This window comes from Pongo abelii, chromosome 11, assembly GCF_028885655.2.
Source record: "Pongo abelii isolate AG06213 chromosome 11, NHGRI_mPonAbe1-v2.0_pri, whole genome shotgun sequence".
NCBI lineage: Eukaryota > Metazoa > Chordata > Mammalia > Primates > Hominidae > Pongo > Pongo abelii.
The window spans coordinates 55,369,274-55,384,453 of NC_071996.2; positions in this window are offsets into that span (position 1 = coordinate 55,369,274).

The window sequence follows — 15,180 nt, forward strand, 5'->3', positions numbered from 1 at the left end:
TCCAGAGAGGATCCACCTTATCCTCTGTCAGGCACCTAGGGGAGGAGCAGGCTCCTTAATCTAGGTAGGATCAAGGTGACTCTAGGCTATGTTTGTGACTTTTGAAGTCTAGATCTCAGGTTTTATTCCCATCTCAGAAGACAGCACTCAAAAGAACCCTCAAGAGAACCTAGGATAGTTACCAGGGCCTTCAGGACTTAGCAGGTCCTGAACTCTAATTTTAGCATTCCAATCATTAGCCTGAACTCTAATCATCAGCACTATGAGACAGTGGAAAACCTCTACTGAGATTTCCTGCAGCTTTTTGCTCAGCTTCTTATCCTTGTATAATTTAAGAATTGGTCAGTGCCATGAGAGGAAAACTCATGAGTTTGGGCTTACTTCTCTGTGCTTTTTCTCTGTCCATGGTCTTGGCAAACCTAGATCTTCTGGCTGCCTTAGTGGGCCCAAAGTACAATATTTTTCTTCTTATCTCTATGAGACAGCTCAGTTGGCTCCTTTGATTCTTAGAATTTGCATTCTGCGAAACTTTTTAGCCTCTGCCTTCAACCTCTCCCTTCTTACTTCAGACTCAGCAAATGCCCCAAGGGGAAAAACTGTCTGCAGAATATTGGGCTCACCTCAAAGAATTTCCCTCCTCTCAGAGATCTTGGCCCCTCCATTCCCAAATGTCCCCAGAACTCTTCAGGCAACCCTTAAAGACTATTTTATACAGCTTTTGTAGTTACATTTGGGGAGAGTGTTGGTTTATTAAAACTATTCTATTGCTATAAGCAGAATTTCCATATTCATTTTTGATATATGAATTCTTTTGAAAACAAAATTTTAAAACTACTAAGTGTATGGAAGTCTTAATAATTCACGTGATTGGAGGCTATTTGAAAAAATATATACTGATTCTTTAATAATGTTTTTTCATGATTGACCCCTGCCTTTCTTACAATGTATGCACTCTAATAAACACTTGGCATCTCCATCAGCTAAAATAGACAAAAGTTGTTTGTAGAAGGAGACTTTCTCTAGACATTTGCTTGATTGAAGTTTTCATGTTGAATACTGTTCACTACCTATAAATGGGACACTCAAGAACAACACCTTCTCCCTGAGCAAGTGCCGCGGATGAAGCAGACTGTCAGGAACATTAATGATAACTGACAGCTCTAGAGAAAGGAAGCAGGTCTATAAATGTACTGGTGCCCTTGTAGAGTAAATTCAGTCAGCAGGCACTTGGAGAAGATGTTATCTCAGCCTTAAAGTGAAAGATAGGCTTGGCAACCAAGTAAAGGGTTTTATATTTTGAAAATTGCCGTAATTTTTCTTCTCTTTGTCATCTCAAGTAAGTAACATGTAAGTAGCTTAGAAATGATCCTGCACGTCTGAAGCCAGTGTAATAGGTAGGTTGTCCTTTCAAGGTCTCTTTCAATTCAGTTTCCATGTTATTATTAAAACAAAAGTTAATATGGTCTCATGCAGAATTAGGCAATAGTGTATACTTTTCAGATACATTAAATGCTGTTCTTGAAAATTTTCATTTCCATTTCGCTGGTCATGTTTTTACCAAGAATGGACTCTGTTCTCCTCTTTGCAGTTTACTTTGAGAGGTACCTTGAATTCATCATCTTGAGGAAGCCATCCCTGGTTTTCACATCCAGTCTGATTATGCCTTCACTCATATTTATTAATATTTGTCATGTGCCAAATATTGGAGACAAATGGCCAAACTGAATGATCACATTTAATAATAAAAATACACAATTAAAGAGGTTACCATTTTTAAAGTGCAGACTATAAGTTCAGAGAAGCTAAGAAATTTACTCAGTCACACAGTTAGTGAATAACATTGCTTTTTTGGAAAACTCTGTTACATTTCCAATTGGTAATATATAGATATTAAATGCTGTTTGTTTTTGCTCACCTGTGTCTTTTAAATACAGCCTTATACAACCCATTGTTCTTCCTTCCTGTGCTTATAGAAGACTATGGAAATAAGGGCTTATGGACGTCTCTTGAATTAACTATTTGAAATATAAAAGAATCATCATTGTGCTAGAAGGATCATCAAGAGCTCTGCTTTGTTTCACATCCTGATAAGCAGAGAGACCAAGATCTATTGCCACATAGATAACACTCGAGATACAGTATTTTAAAACATGATCCAAACCTGAACACTGCAGGGTGGAGGGTCAGATTAAAATTAAGTAGACTCTGACAATCACTAAGAATACTTCTGGAGACCTAAGCAATCAGTATAGGTTCATTCCAGTGAGCTTGCATCTGAGGGTGATGTCAACCAACTCCTGCTTTTATAACTAACACGAGCATGTTTCTTTATCCAACATGAGTCACCTTCTAAGATTGATGTAGTTACAGATTGCCTCTGTAACTAACACAATGTCCCTGCTCTCCAATCCTCCTTTATTAAAATTCTATGTAATATCAGCAGTTTGCTTGGTTCTGTGAGACTTTGCCCAATCAGTAATGCTCTCCATTCTTAAAGAGAACAATAAATTAACCTTTGCAGCTTTTATTTTTGTTTCAGAGTTTGAATGGTGGTCTCACCTCTTGATAGATAACAGTATACGTCAACACCATTTTTTTTTAGTGAGAGTAACAAATTTGTTCAACTTCTCAAATCAATTATTTGTTGGGAATAAATTCACATACCAAAGGGTGGGTTTATTACATAACTAAACCCTTCTTACCAAAAATAAGTTTCACTGGATTGTCACATTAATAAACAGTGAGAAATTTAAACCTTTATTCTCTTTGTAACAGCATGGAATGTGTTTCATTGATGTATAACATCCATTTTATATAGTTTACATGTGACATCAGCCTCTTGAAGTAGAACACTAACAAATCTGACATGTTTGAAGTGTGAAGAGCTAGGGACTTAAAAATAAAACTTCCTGAGAAATTTCTAGGAGTAAGCTAAGAGTTGATGAGAGATGGATAGTGAATAGCAAATAGGTCTGTTGGATAGTCTCCAATATGAGACTACACTGGGCCATTTCTATACCTTTCTCTATATATCCTAATAAGCCTAGCAACAGAAAGTGGATTGGAAGGGTATGTCTATAAGGGAAACTAATTTGGTGATGGGTTCTCCAATAAGCCACAGAGTGAAGCTTTTGATGGTGGTTATGGAGCTGGCAGGGAAGTGGCTTGGTACCAGCCAGGACTGCATTGGGATTATATTGCTAGTGGAGATGGGATCATGATAGACTGGAAGAAATGTAAAAGACTTGGTGATTACAGGTCTTTATACAGGTTGGGTGCAGTGGCTCATGCCTGTAATCCCAGCACTTTGGGAGGTTGAGGTAGTTGTGTCACTTGAGGTCAGGAGCTTGAGACCGGCCTGGCCAACATGGTGAAACCATATCTCTGCTAAAAATATAATAGTTAGCCGGGTGTGGTGGTGCATGCCTATAACCCCAGCTATTCAGGAGGATGAGGCACGAGAATCACTTGAACCCAGGAAGCAGAGGTTGCAGTGAGCCAAGATCATGCCACTGCACTCCATCCTGGGTGACAAAGTGAGACTCTATCTCCAAAAAAAAAAAAAGATGAAGAAAAAAAGTTTTTATAAGAATCAAGTGCCGATGTGATTGGAGGGGAGAAGAAAGACAAATGGCCAGATTGTGATCAGGAAGGAGAGAATGCTAAGGTAAGGATCTCAGATATATTACCTTCAAGTCAAAAATATTTTTTGAAACTTAGTGGTGTATTATGTGATGGTCATTTTGCCAGATGCTGTGGGCAGTACAAAAATGAGTAAGATGCAGCTTCTGCTCTCATGGAACTTACAGTCTTGTGGGCCTTTATAGGCTTCATGATGGGCTTTATGATGAGGATGTTCAGAGGTGTTTGTGGCTGGTTTGTGAAGGAGGCCATCAAAGCCAAGAGGAAGTACATATTGTGAGGTCTATAAACCAGATGGGCATTAACATAAATGCTAAAGGCTGAAGAAAGGCAGGGAATGGGAACTAAAGAGAAATGGAAATGCCATACAGCACCAAAATATAGAAGACAGTTATGACTTGCTTTTTTCTTTTATTTTCTCTCTTTAGGATTATTTAGTAGGGGACAGGAAGTGGGGAACCATATGGGAACCCACATCAGATGACAGAAAATTTTTAGAGAAATCAGATATACTTTTGATATATTTTGGATATTTGTTCCCTGCAAATGTTGTGTTGAAATGTGATCCCAATGTTGGAGGTGTGGCCTGGTGGGAGGTATTTGGGTCATGGAGGAGGATCCTTTATGAATGGCTTGGTGCCCTCCTTGGGTTAATGAGTGAGTTATTGCTTTATTAATTCAGGTGAGAGCTAGTTGTTTAAAAAAGCCTGTTACACCTTCCCTTCCTCACTCCCTCTCTTGCCATGTGATGGCCTGCTCCCCCTTCGCCTTCTGCTGTGATTGGAAGCTTCCTGAGGCCCTCCCAGAAGCAGATGCCAGTGCTACACTCCTTGTACAGCCTGCAGAACCCAAGTATACCTCTTCTCCTTGTAAATTACCTAGCCACAGATATTCCTTTATAGCAACCCAAAATGGATTCAGACAAAATTTATGAGGAGAGGTGGGTCTGGCTAATTATTATATAATTACATTGTTACTCAAGATATTAAAGGCCACATAAATTGCCTGAAAATGTGAATTCACACTTGAAAATTTGAGGCTTTCTTTTAGAGTGAATGCATATGTATCAAAAAATTGTTAGCAGCTGCCCAATATCTTCTGATCATTTTTCAGTATCTCATGCCAAGCCTAAGCACAAAATGTCTGGAGAATAATGCAGTATTAAATGATGATTATTTGGTGTATGGATCAACTCAAGAAAAAAATATAATTTTGGAGAGGTTAGATGATAATATTAAAGATAAATCAGTGAAATCAAGACCAAAAGCCTGACCTTGGACTGAATTTGGGGGTAAAGTTGTAAAATTCAAGATTTCTTGTTGTGCTTAATCCTCTTAAGCCAAACGATTACACTTTGTAACCAGAATCATCAGTAATTTATCCACAGTATCCTCGTGGCTCTAATTAATGCTGCAGACCTCATCTGCACTGCTTGGTTTGGTTTTAACAAAATGCCTTTTTTTCCAATGTACATAGTTAGGTTTTATATGATTATTATAGGGAAGCTTGTTAGCAGCAAGGGAGTGCAGAGATGAAAGCATGTGTTCTCAGATGGGCTGTCTTTCTGAATGCTGTTTGCTGGAAGGTAGCAGTTATCAAAGGAAACGATGGCTGCTGCTAAAGAGTCTGAAGGGGTCTGAGGGCTTTTCAGAGCACATGCTGATGGGCATGGAGTGAATAGTTGTCGGTGGGTTTAATCCTAATTTGTCACCAGCTCAGAGCCTGGATAGCTCACAATAGGAGATGACAGGTGTGTTAAAGCATGAGGCAAGTGTGTAACTTGGCTTTGTACAGAGGCCACAAAGTGCTGGTTAACTTGGATATTGCTATGCCCTTCCTTTTACCTGAACACCTGCTTTCCTTCACAAGGTAACCAGCCTCATGGGGTTTCAGTCCTCGGTGAAATTTTTTTAAGGGGCATATTTACATCATTCCTTTGTACTTAACTTGGGTCATGTGTGGTGGCATCTGTTGGATGCATTTGTGATGGGGCCGAGTGGGAGACAGTATCCCCACAGTTTTCTCATTTAATTATAAGGGAAAAAGCAGATTATCCTTGTATCACATGTTTTGGTATCAGGGCATTTCTAGCATCCAGCACTGTGTGTGATGCAGTTAGGCTCATATGGATACGTGGCAGGAGGAAGATGCCCAAGGCAGATAGAAATTGAAAACAAGATTACAGGCAGAGCCAAGCCAGTGGCACATCATTTTTGGAAACACTGAAATATTAAACAGAGATTTCACTTGGGCAGCAGGTTGGCTGTGCATGGTCTTTTCTGATGGCTTATGTATCAGTTAAAGAAAGAAGAAAAAGTAGAAAACATATTGAGTAAGTGACATAAATAAAGGATAAGAATTAGCTAAGAAAGGAGGTGACATTACATGTATTTGCTTACTTGTCCAAGGGTGTTTGGAAGCACATCTTGACTTTAATTGGGATACCTATACCATCACTTACTTAAAGCTTAGATTGCCTGTGCCAAATCCTAGGACTGCATAGGCATTCTTCTGCTTTCACTGTGAGTAGGTTTATAAGATATGTTGACTGCACCTAGAGGAGGTATAAAACTAAGTGAAGATAAATGACTTGATTAGATACAAACAAATATATGTTGCATGCTCTTGGAAAAGCACACAATTCCATTTCAAGAGGGACATCATGGAAAGGAGAGGGGTTTGAAAAGTAATTTGGGGTTTGAGTAATTTGCTTTATTTTACATAGTACTCCTCAAAGCCCACCTGGACCAAAAATAAAGAGGTGCTTTTTCTTTTAATTTCCTCTAAAGTGTTGATGACATGAGGGTGCAGGCTTTCATCAACATAACCTGTTCCCTAATTTTTACCCATTGCTTTTCACTGGAGAAACATCAACAGAAAAACAAACAATTTTGTATTTTCTCCTTAGAATATTCTGTGAGAACTAAGACCATTCCAGTTTTCTTCCCTCTGACATCTCTTATTTTGTACATGCTCTAGCTAATCCACTATTAAGTTTAGCAAGGAAACGGCATTAAGGTATTTATTTATTTATTTATTCTGAAGAATAGAGTGAGATATCACACATTTACTTTTCAAACTACAAAGGGATTAAAAAATGGATAAATCTTCTTGGAATTAGGTCTTTCAGTAAGGTAAGAGCTTTCATTAAATACTGACATATACTGAAGTGCAGCGGCTCCCAACCTTTTTGGCATCAGGGACCGGTTTTGTGGAAGACAATTTTTCCACAGACTGGCTGGTGGGGGATGGTTTCAGGATGAAACTGTTCCACTTCAGATCATCAGGCATTAGTTAATTCTCATAAGGAGTGTGCAACCTGGATCCCTCGCATGCACAGTTCACAATAGGGTTTGTATTCCTGTGAGAATCTAATGCCACTGCTGATTTGACAGGAGGCAGATGGAGCTCAGGCAGTAATGCTCACTCCCCTACAGCTCACCTCCTGCTGTGCAGCCTGGTTCCTAACAGGCCACAGACCAGTACCAGTCCGTGACCTGGAAGTTGGGGACCCCTGCTATAGTGTATGCTCTCTTGAATGTTCCGGGGAGTTTCCAGAATTAGGCTTGTGAAACTTGTATTTATCTGTCTTCTTGTGCCACAATGAATTCTTTTTTTAAAATTCATGACACTTTATCTTTTAGTCAAAGAGAAACTGGGATGTACAGTGATTTTTCTATCTCTAAATGACAAATCAGACATAAAATTAGTAATTTTAAAAAATGATGTTCAGATGCAATAATATTTATTCTTCCTTTTAAACAATTTTCTCTCTCACATAAATTGATTTGTTGTATAATCTAATAGTCTACAGTTAAAAAGTCTATATGGTCTAATGTACCAATTTTGGCAGTCTTCTAAGTCAGACATGAAGAAATTAGGGGGAAAAGAAGAGAGGGGGAGGGAACTCATATTTATTGAGCACTGTGTTAATCAGGACTCTGGGTTGCAGATGTTAAATCCAAGTCAAAATACACACACACACACACACACACACACACTTTGTATGTGTACACAGTATATACATTCGTCCTTCAGTATCCATGGGGGGTTGATTCTAGGACTCCACACTGGTACTGAAATTCATGGATCCTCGAGTCCCTCATATAAAATGGTGTAGTGTTTGCATATAACCCATGCAAATCTTCCTTTATATTTTAAATAGTTTCTAGGTTACTTATAATGCCTAATACAATGCAAATGCTATGTAAATATTTGTTATATTGTATTGTTTAGGGAATAATGACAGGACAAAAAGTCTGTACATGTTCAGTACAGATGCAACCATTCTTTTTTTTTAAACTATTTTTGATCCATAGTTGGTGGAACCCAAGGATGCAAAACCCATGGATATAGAGTACTCACTATACATGTAAACTAGTTAATCAAGACTTAGTTAACCAAGAAATTCAAAAGGAGAATCTGGCATCAAGCATGCTGTATATAGAAGTATAACTAACATCATGAAGGATCTGAGTCTTTTGTTCCGTCTTCTGAGTCTGCTTTTCTTTGATCCAACTTCATTCATAGGTAGGGTCTTCCAATGTAGAGGTGAGGCTGGCCACCAGCCTCTCTAGACATACATTATTCTTAAAGCTATCATCTCTTTCCTTGTAGCTCAGCCAAGGCCTTGCCAATGACCTTAATTGGACTGACTTGGATTACATAGTCATTCCTGACTCAATTCCTGTGGCCAGGCCTGAATTATATGCCCATACCTAGGGGTATCAGGACCAAGGACAGCAGTGTTGCTTTTTCCAAAGAGATTCTGATTCTAGCCAAACATAAACCCATGTCCACTAAAGTTCCTATATATATCATGCCTGTAACAGTAGCTTGCAACTTTCTAGAAACTGTAGGTGGAACATAAAACAAGTTTGTTTTTTGGTCCTACATATAGATGGAATCATGGATCTAATGTTTTAAAACTACAGTGTAATGATTTCAGCAAATCTTTACAGGGCTGATGCTTTATTTAGCTATTCATTTAGAAGTCTAATGCTTCTCAAAGGATTTTAATCTGCAAAAATTAGATTAGATGAGGAAACAAAGAGAAGACACAGGCAAATTTATTACTTTTTTTCTGGGCTTCCCCAACCCCCTTCCACTTGAAGGTTGAAGTGCTGCTTCAAATAGGTATTTGTGTGGCCATCTATAAAGCAGCAACCTTTCGGATTGGCAATAGACATGACAAAGTAGCATAAACGACTTATCTGCCAACTATTGATTGATAGATATTTGCTTATTTGTATAATTTAGTTATATAAATGTATTCAAAGTTATGATTTGACATTCTGCAATTCCAATCTATGGGTTCTGTTTAGGGATTCTACTCTTATTCATCACCAATTCTAGTACATCTGAGTATAAATTGAATTACGTTTGCTACTTTCTGGGCTTTGTTTATACTTCTAATGTTATAGTTACTCTATAATAATTTTAATTTAGTGACTCAGGTTCTTTTGGAGACAAAATAGAGTCTAAATGTATCAACTGTTATTATTTGTTTATGGGTTTGTTCAACCACTAAACTTGAGCTTCAGGAGAGAAGATCCTGGGACTTTCTCATCTTTTTTAAACCCATGCTCATTAGAATAGTTGGCACAAGGTAGGAAATCAACACATGCTGGCTGAGTCACTGATTTCAAAGCCCTTAGAGAATTTGCTACTGAAAGAAACATTGGAAAAAAGTTTCAGTGAGTCTTTGAATGATCATTCTCTAAGTAATCTGTTTTTAAAAACTTGAGTATTTATTAACTGGATTCCTTTAAAGTAAGGTTTATACCCCACCACACAGCTAAAATTCTGTTAGAGCCTTTTTATTAATTGTTTACATGCAAAGTTGGATGAATTCTAACAAATGTTCAGAAATTACCGTATATATAGGAAGATGAGTTAAGAGAACCCCAAATGTATGAAATTTCACTAAGAGTGGACAAGATCAGATATTGTAGTAAAAATTGCATGTATTAACTGCTCATTTGGAGTCCCCCTTTATCTACTGAAACAAAAAAAAAAAAGAGAAAAGGAAAAAGTATCCCACTCTCCTGATGGAAAAATCCAGGTTCTGAAAGCGATAAATAGACTGCAGGACATCAGCTTTCTCAAGAAACAGAGACATACTTTGGTGAAATTTAAAACAAGGATCAGATGTGTTACTTCAGTAGCGTAGGAAACTGATATGCTCAAGATTTTAGATGTCTTTAAAACAAAAACCTTACCATGCCAATAGAGGCATTATATACGATAGTAGGTAACTTTCAATTCCAAACTGAGATGGCTTAAATAATTTCCTGTGCATAAAATGTACATAATTATGCTCAAATAGCCACAACTACCTTTTCTTTTATGAGACAGAGGTTCACTCTTGTTGTCCAGGCTGGAGTGCCATGGTGCAATGTCAGCTCACTGCAACCTCTGCCTCCCAGGGTTCAAGCGATTCTCTTGCCTCAGCCTCCTGAGTAGCTGGGATTACAGGGGCTAATTTTTTTGTATTTTTAGTAGAGACGGTGTTTCACCATGTTGGCCAGGCTGGTCTCGAACTCCTGACCTCAAGCAACCCACCTGCCTCAGTATCTGAAATTGCTGGGATTACAGGTGTGAGCCACCATGCCAGCCTACCTCTTGAATTACATTATGGACATTTAGAAATGAGGCTCTATGTGCATTTTATATACTAATGCTATGATTCTTAAAACTCAAATTTACTGTATTTATGTAGCTCATTGGACGTTGAAAGGTTGACATGGTGAAACAGTTCTGATGGTCTCCAAGAAGCATATACAATCTAAAAAAGCATAGGGAAGATTTCACTTAAATGCGGATCACAGTTGCCTCAGACCAACTCCTCACACAGGCTACATCTGCACGGCCTGTAATAAAGTATAGTAATAATCGTACTTTATATCATAGTTAATAAGGAAATGGCAAACATGTATCATAACATTAAGTGGGAGATGAAAGAATAGTTAAAAAGTTAAGAATGCATTTTTAGTTGATTCCAATTCTAAAGTGATGTTTTCATTGTTATCAACAAACAGATCCCCCAGATTTTGTCAGCCCCATACTGTGTTTTGCTGAGTCTTGTCTGAGCCTTATGGAAGCTTCTTTTGTCTTTATCTTGGACAACAAACAGAGGTGGTTATAGCTTCATGTTATAACTTTTTAAATGAGCAGAAAGTATATTTTTCCCTTTGTTTATCTGGATTGTAATCAGAAAGTAGCCTATACATTTACTTCTACGTGATGATAGATTATCATTTGTTTCATTGACCAGTGTGGAGTGTATCTGCATCTTCATATCAAAAGTGTTGGTTTGCTTAGACAGTGTGACTTCTGTGAAGGAACCAGACCGAGGCATTTAGCAGCTTCATATCCTCAGATTTTTTTAATATGCCCTGGGATTTGTACTTTGACAGATATTAAACTCCATAATAATCCTTCAGAAGTATTGTTATATTTTTTATAATAAAAAAGGTAAAATAAATTGGCATGCTTTATGATCCAGAGCCAATAAGACCCTTTGAAATTAAAGGCATTTTCTCTTGGTTTGTCGTTTTCCTAGGAAAGCTTGAAGAAAGGTACCAATTATTTCTGACAGGCAGCAAGGGAATTTTGAGCAGCATTCTATTAACATGTTTTTGGTCATTTGTCAGCTTATCTGTATGGTCTGCTAATGCTCAGTACTAATTAACAAAACTCTGAAGAAGGTGAAAAAAAGAATCACATAAGCTCAATCAAACTAGAATAAAACTGAAAGAAGCTGAGAAAGACCTTGCTCTCCCAGAGACAAATCCCTGCAAGAAAGCCCCAGAGATTGGAGTTGTAGGCAGAATTATAAACATGTTTGAGTTTTTTCCTTAATCCTTATGTGCTCTGGCCTGTTAGAATATGCTATAGATTGAAAAGTAGAATGAATCTAAGATAAAGTTGATGAATGCATTTAATATGTTTATTTTTGTGTCTAAACTATGGTACTCACCACATTCAGTATTTAATCATATCATCACATATTGAGTTTTTTATTAACCTGTGTATTAGTCTATTCTCATGCTTCTGTGAAGAAATACCTGAGACTGTGTAATTTATAAAGAAAAGGGGTTTAATTGACTCACAGTTCTACAAGGCTGGGGATGCCTCAGGAAATCATCGTGAAAGGCATCTCTTCACAGGGTGGCAGGAGAGAGAAGTGCAGAGTGAAAGGGGGAAAAGACCCTTATAAAACTGTCAGATCTTGGGAGAACTTACTATCACGAGAATAACATGGGGGAACCGGCCTCATGATCTAATCTCCTCCCTCCCCCAACATGGGGATTGCAATTCAGATTGCAATTCAAGATAAGATTTGTGTGGGGACACAGAGCTAGACCCAACTTGCTTTCCCATAGTTTTTTCCAACTTCTTTAGTACGTGTTAAAGGCACTTGTCTGGGAGTTGGCAAGTATTGTAAATTTTGTTGTAAATTTTTACAGAGCAACCTTGACATGAAGAATGCTCTCACACTCTCCATTACCACCCTAAAACATACTTGGCAGTGTATGTGTGTGTGTGTGAGTGGCGGGGGGGGGGCACATGTACATATAAGTGTGAGAGGGAGCATTATTTACCTTTAAGTATTATATAAATAGCCAAATAAAATTTACTAATGTACAATCTCCTTTGGTTAAGCGCTTGGCTAAGATATATCATGCTGAAAGGGAATTTTTGTCACTATTGTTACAAATGGCAGAATTCCAGGAGGTTATAATGAGGCTGTCTACTCAACCTGAGTTACCTTATTATGACTCCAATTCTAGAATACTTCTCTTAGTTGGAGTCTGTTTTTATCTGAGCAAACTCTGCTGCTGTGTTTAATTGGGCTCCATTCTAGGTCATAGCAGTGGTTCATTTTTAGTGCTGTGGTGTAGCCTCTGATATTTACAAAGGCTAATTTAAAGGAGTAATAAATGATACAGATTTAACCTTGGTGACACTCTGCTTTCACATCTGTTAAGAGATAAAATATTGATATGTTAGAAGAAATCAATTTAGAAAGCCAGCGGACTTTTGGTATTCACCTCTTTCATGTGTGGCTCATAGGTGGTCAGCCTGGCTCACTGGATAGAAGAACACATAGAGCTCTGGGGCCTCAGCCCCAGTGATGAGTGAGGGGTTCATTTCCCTTCTCAGTGCAAGGGTTCATTTCCCTTCTCAGTGCAGAAGATACGCATTGGAAATCTGAAGGACAATAGGTAAATGGTCGATGGTCATGGATTTGGGACCCCTATCAGATCTATATCAGAGACTTGGTGAACACATGCATCCTCTGAGTCTAGGTGAATCTAATTTTTGGTGATATGATAAATACTTTTTTAAGATTAAGAGAATGGGGGGACAGGTGCAGTGGCTCATGCCTGTAATCCCAGGGCTTTGGGAGCCCAAGGTGGGTGGATCACTTGAGGTCAGGAGTTTGAGACCAGCCTGGCCAACATGACAAAACCCCATCTCTACTAAAAAAAAAAAAAAAAAAAAAAAAAAAATTAGCTGGGTGTGGTTGGTGCATGCCTGTAATCCTAGCTACTCAGGAGGCTGAGGCACAGGAATTGCTTGAACTCCGGGAGGCAGAAGTTGCAGTGAGCCGAGATGACACCACTGCATTCCAGCCTGGGTGACAGAGTTAAGACTCTGACTCAAAAAAAAAAAAAAAAAAAAAAGAGAACTGGAATGTTTCTAGTCACTAGCCCCTATGTAATTTCTACATTTTTTGGCCTGTTTCTGGATTTGAATCCCCATATTTTGATGCCTTCCTTATGAACTTTTTTGTAGAATAGAATAGCTTATTATAAATTTTGATTGGGAGGGTAGTATGTGATATGTATTGCAAAACTTTTTACTGTGCTTCCTGTAATAATGTTATTGAGAACATTGTCTTCTATCCGTGGTCTCCAGGAATACTTGGGCTGCTTCTGAGAAGCTGTTATAATTTCTTTTTATGCCTACCGTGAGTAATATAACAAATTGTGCTTTCCTTTTTGAACTGACCTCTGTAAAACTGAATTTGTGGCCCATATAAAAGAAGAGGAAATTTCAGGGATGTGTTTCATGAGTATATGAGCTCAATCCAGTTTTATCTTTTTTTTTTCCTACTTACATTTAATCTATTGCCCTAAAACTTCACCTGCTTGTTTTAATAATGTTAATTGGAATATGTCTCTGAAAACTTTCTTAAATTATTTTTGGAAAAAGGTGATTATAAAAAAGCCAATTTTAAAAGCTATATTATTCCTTAATTCTCATGAGTAGTTGTCCCTTGTTTTCTAAAATTTCATCTGTTTAGAGGATAACAGAGAGCAGCTACAGTAACAGGGCCAACCTTGTGAATAGATAAGGAGAAAGATGTGGCAATGCATGGAAATTCCTAGTATCTCTTCCCTTTGCTCTCTTGTAAAAGTCCCAGGAAAGGCAATTGCATTCATTCCTGTGGAAGGATGGAAGTTCTGAGAGTGTGGAGAAGGAGTGAGAACACTGGAGAAGGAAGATGAGTAATAATTAAAAAGGGACATCAGAAAGCAGAATGTGAGGGATGTTAAGGACCAAGACTGTTAGTATCCTTCTTGCTGCTCTTAGAACACATCCAGATGCTCCTTTGACCCCTGCTCTTGGCACAATTGGACAGTGATTAATGGGTGATAAATTAATATCCCCAAATATCTTCTATTTTCTTCATTATTCACATGATTGCTGAAATCAAACAAGCAAACCAACAAGAAAACTTCTTCAAACCCCAATTTTGTTGCTTAATGATACCATTTTCTTTATTCTAAATTTCAAAAAGATACAGAAGTTTTACATTTATTTCTAAATGAAAGTATATTTTCACTTTTTGGAATCATAACAATAGCTTTGGAAGCAGTTTTTGTACTTTCATTGTTATCATCTGTGTAATATTTGCCATAGCTGGAGTAGGGAAGACTTAGAAGGCATGCCTTTCTTCATGTTTATTGTTTTAGGCTGTAACCTTCATTTTTGATATCCATAATCACTGCTAGGTATTGTTGTCTTTCAGGCTTATGTCCCAATGGGACATGTATGAAAGCCATCAGAAATATATTTAACACACTCTGAAATTGTGTTTTCACAAAAACATAACTATAAAAATAAAATTTGTGAAGATGAACACCATCCATGTTGATATGTAACGTTAAGATCAGTTTATAGCCAGCTTAAAAAAATAACTATCAGAACTTGGAAGAGAAGAATTATTTTAAGTTTTTAAATCAATATTTAATTTAACTGCAATAGGGCATCCTTCTTGCCTAGCAAGTACTTAAAATGAAGCCTCCACCATGCTTCTGTGTTTGTGTAACCACTGAAAACAGCTTGGCAGATTCTCCTCGGCCCTACCTATATGAGGCTATGGATGTCGGAACTCACCACGAAGCTAGTTACTGCAGGCTCACAAAGTTGTGATAACTCATTATGCGAAATTGCTCTCAGTTGCTCTCATTTCCTGCTCAAGGAATGTTCTTCCTTGTTCAAAACCTTGAGTTTCTCTCAGTT